This window comes from Dendroctonus ponderosae, unplaced genomic scaffold (genome assembly GCF_020466585.1).
Source record: "Dendroctonus ponderosae isolate FM_Combo_2020 unplaced genomic scaffold, Dpon_F_20191213v2 Dpon_F_20191213_9, whole genome shotgun sequence".
In the NCBI taxonomy this organism is placed as follows: Eukaryota; Metazoa; Arthropoda; class Insecta; order Coleoptera; family Curculionidae; genus Dendroctonus; species Dendroctonus ponderosae.
The window spans coordinates 382,800-391,226 of record NW_026019116.1 but is presented as its reverse complement, the minus strand read 5'-3'; the positions used below and the strand labels follow the sequence as shown (position 1 = coordinate 391,226).

General features: G+C 32.8%; 1 long non-coding RNA gene across 1 annotated transcript in view; it reads right to left on the bottom strand.

The window, feature by feature from the left end:
- Positions 1-540: 540 nt before the first annotated feature.
- LOC125505577 overlaps positions 541-8,427 on the bottom strand; it is a 16,864-nt gene continuing 8,977 nt past the window's right edge. The window contains exons 3-4 of the long non-coding RNA XR_007282248.1: positions 5,851-6,033; positions 541-657 (exon numbers count right to left, since the gene is read on the bottom strand). This is a non-coding gene — a long non-coding RNA (uncharacterized LOC125505577). The remainder of the gene's footprint in view (positions 658-5,850; positions 6,034-8,427) is intronic.

The window sequence follows — 8,427 nt, the reverse complement described above, 5'->3', positions numbered from 1 at the left end:
ATTATACAAGCGTCATTTTAATTCAACCCTTTATTTTTACTTTTTGTTTTTAGTCGAAAATGTTTTCACTTCAGGAGCCAAAAGTTTATTTTTTACATCACCCTGTAACTGAAAAAGATCGCGGAAAACATCAAAAATAATTTTGTTTATTAGTTTATTTTATTTTTCATTATTAGTTTACCATATTCCGATCTTATTGCCGAGGACTTTGAGTTGAACATACGTGTAATTTGATTGACTTTGCTGAACAGGTCCTTTGACTCATTCTTGTGTGCCTGGTGCTTTTCGGAATTCATCGGAACGCAAACCCTTAAATATCTCGATTTGAAGATAATTGGATTTAGGCCACTTTCAAAATAAACGGCTCATATGTTTTAAGTAAATTTAAAACCCGGCGCTCATATTGGAACACCTTTCAGAGATCGTTCTTAATGTAAAATGGAACCAACATAGCTCAAAAATATAAACTTACTGTTCAGCCTGAATAACTTTGGAGCCAAAAATCCGCTTTAGCTCATTGTTGGGATTCAGATGCTTATGTTGAATATTCAAAATAGATTTTTGATGGTGTTGAGCTTTTCGGCTCTCGGTCACAATTTGCGGTGTTTCTCCCAGAAGACTATTTACTTCCCGCAATGATCGCTCCACTTCATCGACCTTAAAAACAAATATTATTATTATATTAAATTTTTGCAACTATCACAAATGTGATTTTTTAGCAGCTCTTCAACAGGACATTTGCAATTTAAAACTAATTTATGTTTTACTCCCGAACAACTTTCTGCAACTGAAAAACTAGTCTAGACAATTCTGTGTATTTCTTGAATTAAATTTGAATGTTTCGTAATGAAGAGTCTTTTTCTGGGTCACATAAATTATTTTCACTGAAAACCCACCCCAATACATATATTTCCGATATTTTTTCAGCGTTTACGTTAATATCTGTTTTACAATCAGACAATGAAACTGAAGTTTGCATGGAAAATAATGCCTTGAGACTTTTTGTTTTATTTTCAATTTCTTTTTTTTTGGAAAATAAATTTTGAGACATCTTTTTCGCTGTTACTATCGGTAGACGACTGTAATAACCGATTAGCCATTACAGAACGTAAACTACACCGAAATTTCACGTTGTCGGGTGTTACATTATTGCCGTTTTCCTCTAATAATAGGGAATAAATTGTCGATGTGATCTTGAGCAAAACGTCGAGTAAATAAATATTCATAATTAAATTTAGTTGTCAATTCGTCAAAAAGTACTTGTAATGCATTTATATTTGAAATCCACCCATCAATGCAAGATGGATTACAATACTTTTTATTCATAACTTTTAAATCACCCACATATATTTTCAATTCTTTCAGTTTTTCTAAATGATGACTGGATTTTACTGACATAGGTTTTTTATATATTTTATCATTATAAAATTGAGAAATAAAAATATCAAAAAGCGTGTCAATTTGTGATATAAAATTGGCCGTATGTACTGCATTAGAAGGTAAATTGTTCATCGAAACATGACACAAAATACCAACATAAACCGAGTGGCTTAAAACCTGAGTTGCTAAACACACTCTCATAGGGCTAAAAAGGGGCAACGTAATACACCTTTTTTATAACTTTGGTGCCATTCTTGGAATTTTATTTAATCTAACCCATAAAATCTTTGAATATATGACCACAAACTTCATTTTTACTTTGAATATCATATTTTTTTAAAATTATTTTGCAAACATTTTAGTAAATGGGGCGTATCATAGAAAAAATATATTCTTTCGTTGCGAAAATTAATACATATATGGTTTCTCAACTGTTACAGAAAGCAGTTTCCTCATTTTTACATTGCTAGTGCCTAAATCGCAAACTACCGTCTTTACGAGAAAACCAGTGTCTCAAATTTTTTCAATAGAATCTAATACTATTTCTTTGAGTACATGACACACCTGACAATGCGTCCTTACTTAAAAAATAAAAAAAAATAACCTACTACTTGCCAAAAATTAACATAAATACCCTTAAGCATTATAACCATTGCATGATTGCGGTAGTTTTAAATAGTTATTTTGTTTGCATATAAGGAACATTAACTAAGACTGATAGTAAGATCAAGAAACTCAAAATACTAAATATTTTTTTGGATGACCAATAACGATTTTTTTAACGAAGTTAAGTAATGCTACCTAGACTGTAAAATTAAATTATTAAATAAACGTATGTATATAAAAAAATCTGCATTAAAATTAACAATTATTATACAGGGTGTTACAGAAATAAGTACCTAAATTTTAGATTACACTCGTAATTCAGAAAAGTCAGTAAGCCAACAAGTAACGTTCTGTTATAATAATTTTTTCTTAGTAAACAGTTAATATGGATCCGCCGTACTTTTTGTGTCCTTCAAGTAATCCATTACAAAATGTAGGATCTTCCTATAGAGCATAATAGTAAAGCGTAAAGCATAATAGTAAATTCAATGAATAACAAAAAAAATTATGTAATAAAATTCCGTATAATATTGCGTACTTATGTGCGCATGCTGTGGTTATAATTAAAATTATCAATCTGATTATGCATCATAGTCTATCAAATCTCAAATTTAGAATATTTATTTTTGAAACTGAAAAATTAATTTAACAATGAATACTCAAGTAGTAATTAACGATAGCCCAATTTTTTGGAGGTCTTCTTGGTTAGCAGTGGATAAACTACCGTCTTTATTCCTCAAACATTTTTTTTCGTTGAAAATAGTCTTTGTGGGAGTATTTTTTTGTTATGAGGAACCGGACTTTTTCTAAGTCTTGTTGATTTATTATATCACTATTTAACGTTGGCATACTTAAGGTTTCAATACCAACTTTCATTGCCTTTAGATGATTTTTTATGATCTGAAGTTGTTCAACATTTGTAGTTGCATCAAGCACTTCTCTAAATTGCACATGCAAGTCTTCTTTTTCCAATTTAAAATTTTCCGCGTTTATCATCTTAGCTGGTTTATTTTTTTATGCCTCTTTCACTAAAATTTTCCGCTCAATAATATCGCAGTTTGTTAAATGCATATTATTATAAGAACTGTTGCTTGATTTCGATATAAACGTACATTTGGATGGATGGATGTGCTTACACATATTCCACTTCACACTGCAGTCCACGCAGCTGCAAGAAAATTTGTGAATGCATGTGTTACATGGTAAGCAACGTAAATTACATACTCTTTCACCATTTCTTGTATATAATACACTTCAGAACACTTTCTGGAAACAACAGACCATTCATGATGACGTGTTCTAATATCAGATACTTTTTTTGTAATGTTTCCTTTATGTAAAGTAATAATCCTATCATAGAGTCGATCACGCACACATTTCATTAATACAGACAGCATTGTATCCTGTCTTTTATTATTTTTCTTATGAAAATAAATGTATTTGAGGGTTCTATGCATCCGTTCCAAATGCATATTTGTATTAAAACCTGAATGTAACCGGTAACAATAAGCCCATGACCTAAGTAGATTTTAAAAATTCCTTTTGAAAATATTCCCCAAATGCCTTTGTCGCAGAATCTTTTAATAAGTGAGAAATGGCTGATTTGATCATACAATTAAAGGCATTCTATCAGTTTCTTCTAAAACTGTACGCAGTATTTTATACGTCTGAATTTGCTCCTCTTTTCCACAAATTTTAGTCATATTTTTTCTCCAGGCTCTATCTGCGTGCCAACTACAGAACAGCCTTTTTTCAGGAGCACCAAAGACATTAACATATGCATTAAAATAAGCCTCAGCCATGTCGGACATGAATACTTTTGAAGAAAGGGCACCCACTTTGTCTTTTATACAAGTAAAAAACCATGTAAGAACTTTTTCGTCACTTCTATTGCTAATCATAAATGCGCAAGGAAAGCCTTGTCGTAATTCATCAAGAATCATCAGTTTTTAATTGTGGGTAATCCTCGAGAATATGGTGTTGACGTTTATAAAAGAGAACGGAAGAACCATTATTCTGTGATTCATTAACCCACATGTTAATGCTAACAGCTCAATATTTAAATTAAAGCTGTTTTCTATATTATGCAGATCCCTTTTCGTTAGGAGATGTAGCCTCTTGATATCACCTTCTGCGGTTATAGATTCACGAACTTCATCCAATATTGAATCAAAGGGTATATTGGATGAAATCTTTAATGCTATGTAATTTTTTTCATTTTGATTAAGAGTCAGATGTCCTAAGTTATTTTCATGTCCAATGTGTGTTTTATTACATCTAATGCTAACATTTCCATTAATTTTGTTTGTCCCTTGAAATTTTATATTCCTTTTTCCTCTACTCTGAGAAATAAAGAATCTGTTGTAGTATCTTTGGTTTTGTGGGATCCCCTGCTTTGAATAAACTTAGAATTTGCTCCCGCCTCAACTTTTTCCTCCAAAAGTTTGAATTCAGTTTTGGATGTAAAACTCATACACTCATTATCCATCAGGACTCCATGCATTTTCTCAAAATGCTCGACTATTGCAGTTTTTCGAAAATGTTTCACTGACACATGCCACAAATATATAAACTTTTGGCATACTCAACATTGTGTTCCTTGCGTTCATGTTTGCTCAGGCAAAGTTTATTATTATATTTTTTTATTACAGAGCATGCATAATTGCGATCACGTAAAGGACAGATTTGATCGACTTTATCGGGATGTTCCTTTTTAACATGCCTTCTAAAATAGAGATTATATAATACTATTATAAGTATAATATGCTAATATTAATTGTATATATTTTCCTGACTGTCAGTCAATTTTATTGTTTATCATTTAAAATGTTATAAATACGTTTTGGTGTTTTTCTCCGCCATCATCAGTTTGTCTAAAATATACATTCACAGTCGTCATTAGTTTAAAACAAGAGCTCTCTTAAAACATACATACTAAAATACAAATTACAAACATATTAAAAAGTATATTAAAATCGTTTGAATCTCCTGGGATTACGGTGATGAGAACCTGTATAATAGAAAACCCACAGAACATCCCCCCAGGGGAGATATTCTATGAGAAAATCTTATTTCTGATTGGTTGCCACAAAACGTCAAATCACGATACGTCAACGGTACCATCATGCCGTGTGCTCTGGCTATCCGCTTGTGTGTTCGAAGGCCCAAAAATTTGCAACGCATTTGAAAACCGTCAACTGCTCGGTTATTATCTATCGTAGCGAAAAAGTGAATACCAACTTTTTCATGGAGATTTAGAAGGCCGACCGACGTTTTGACAGAAATTTTTTTTCGAATTATTCATTTGCACGAGATTAGATGTGGAAGTCACATGAGTCAAAAAAAAATTCCTCTGTGAGCTACAGGGGGAAGACGAAAAAGTGTGTACAGACGATAAATGAGATTAAACAAACATGAAGCTGCGTACCGTAGCTACCTCATCAATTCCGGCTAATATTGAACAGCTTGCATCGGAAAAACAGTGCCAAATTTATCACAAAAAAATTGAACTAAATTCATTTTTTGGTTCTTTTCTTGTTTCTTTTGCATTAAAATTTGTATATGAGATTTTTACAATTTTTTTAATTTTATATTTTCTATTCTAATGTTTATTAGAACTAAAGTTTGGAAATTTATTAATAAGTGTTACTTTATGTGCGGCCCGCCAAAACATTTTAAAATTTACATTGGCCCGTGGATTAAAAAGGTTGCTCACCCCTGGTTTAGAGCATAATCTAAGAAAATATAGATTCAATTCATATAACGAGTGCACATACTTTCTTCAGTGTTCCTATAATAAACATCAGAAAGTATCAGCATAATGTAAATTCCGGTAAAATATGTAAACTAGTTCTAACAACTTACATCTGCATTATCCTCGCTACTGCGATGCTGGTTGGCTGCATGTTTCCCAGAATTTTTCTTCTTTTTTTTCTTCCTCTTTTTCTTCGGACATTCCTGAACATTTTGTCCATCGCACGATTTTGCTGTTTCCGTTTCGTTATCATCTTCTTTTACTTCACTCTCGGATTGCGATTGCTCGTTTAACTAAAACAATACAAATATTGTAAACATGTTTTCAATACCAGACCGAAAAGTGTCTCGTCTTCGTCTCGGGTGTCAAACGCCGTCGTCGTTCGAAAAACGGATTTTTGCCCTCGTATCGAACAATATTTTTTATTCGAATGATAGACATAACACGAATCATAAGCTAAAATAAATAAAAACAGTAAAAAATAAAAGGCGTCAACTTCATATTCAAAATTTGCCATTGTCAATGCCATTTTTGAAATTGTTTTAACGTTTGTAATTTTTCAAAAGCGTACTTTTGTAAGCATATACAAGTGCAACAATGAGTGTTGCTTTCGCGGTATTGTGTTTGTATAAGATGCATATTTTGCAAGACATTTGCGATATTTAAAAAGACCATGCTTTGCATGTGGCAACATCGGCGAGCGCAGAAAAATAGACCATTAGAACGACTTTGAGACTGAACTTGTAACAAAGTTATAATTTACAAATTGTAAGTAAACTTTAAATTATGATGAATATAAACCTACGTAATTCATTAAAAAGCCTGTGGGTTACTTTTTAATGAAAATACTTTAAAAAATATTATGACGTTCAATTTGTCACATTTACCTTTGCGCACATGTGCGTAAAAGTAAAACAAATGAACAGTAGAAAAACGTGCTTCTTTTTGATCATCGCTTCCGATCGAAAAATGGCAGTTTTTGATTCATGCGAATAAAAACTACTGTTTAAATATGCAGCGTGGGCCAACGAAAAGAGCGCACACTTATTTGTCCCTTGTGACTCCCTGTAGATTTGAGAAGAAAACGCGCCAACTTCGATTTTTAAGGGAACATCTTTCTCACAGTGATTATACAGGGTATTTCATAAACAAGATACTACGTCACACTGTTGATTTTTAAATAGAAACCTACGAGTTGTATGTTATTTTTTGATCCTGCCAGAAGTTTGTCGTAAATGTGGTATGGGCATGTCTTATACTCATCTTCAACGGTTTTAAATTCATTTGCGTTTGTTGTTATACAAATATAATTATAAAATACGAATGATGTTGAATGATTGAGATATTGGGCCATTTGAAAGAATCGCAGATTGCCGTTTCTATGGATATCTCTGACTGATTAGCAAAAACAACGAGTCGCCATCAAGTGTCAGTCATGTTAAACTTGACTTTGTAAGGCTTGACTTGTTGACTTGTAAGTAGTTTTCGATACAAGGGCAAAAACACGGATTTACTTAAAAAAATATAATGGCAGAGACACGTTCAATTTGTTACATTTACTTTTAGATACAATGTGCGTAAAAATCCGTGCATAAAAGCAAAACAAACGAACAGTAAAGAAAAGTGCTTCTTTATGATCATCGCTTCTGATCGAGAAATAAACGTTTTTATTCGAGATAAGACAGGATGAGAATGGCCTTAATCTGCATTTGCGATAAGAAGGAAAACAATACAGTTTCATAATACAATACAATAGATGATGAATTGCATCCTTGTTAAAATGCACATCTATACAGGGTAGGGGAACATCGCAGACAGATGTTTGACCACATCGATGTTCTGATAGTTTGCCGTTGCATACAAATTCCAAATTGGTTAACTTAAACTTAAATAATTTTATTTTACTACTACTATGACATTAAATAATCGACTAAATTTATTCAACTTATAGTTGCCACATTTTTCCGTCAACTGATTGCAAAAAGAGGCTTTTTTCGGGTGCAGCTGGAAATGGGCCGCTATGCCGCGGTATCGTTTGTATCGGCGCTATCCAAGAGTTCGCAGAGAATGTTTCTATCTAGTATCAATATCAAATGTCCGATGTTTTCATTTCAGGATCTAACATCGATTTATTATCGATGTCTCAAATTTCCAACATCGATGGTAAAAATATCGAGCATCGAACAAATTAACGTTTCGCAAACATCGATGTTTTTCTCCCATCCCTAATACAGGGTATCCCATCGACAGTGTGCCGAAGTCATGGGGGGCAAGCGATTTAAAATATTTTCAACATGGCAACACTTTCGGTTAAACCGTAAAAAAAGTAGTCAATTATCAATTTGCTTATTTAAAATGGAACACCCTATATATTATTACATTTTTGAATTTTACTCCACATTCCTATACCTAAGTCTAATCGTTTTGCATACAGGGTGAGTTTTTTTCGATGACCAGTACAGGGATCTTCGAAACTATAGCAGTTACGAAAAAGGTAAAATGGACAAAGAATTGTAGTTTTGAATGTTCTACTCGAAGCTAATTTTCTTTTTCTAAAACTTCACAGCTGTCAAGAGATATTTGTTTTCAGTCAGTTTCCAAGTCAGAGCAGACGAGCAGCTCTCTGCAAGCAGGCCAATGATGTCAGGAGTACCGCAGGGGGCGGTTCTGGCCCCTACCCTGTTCAA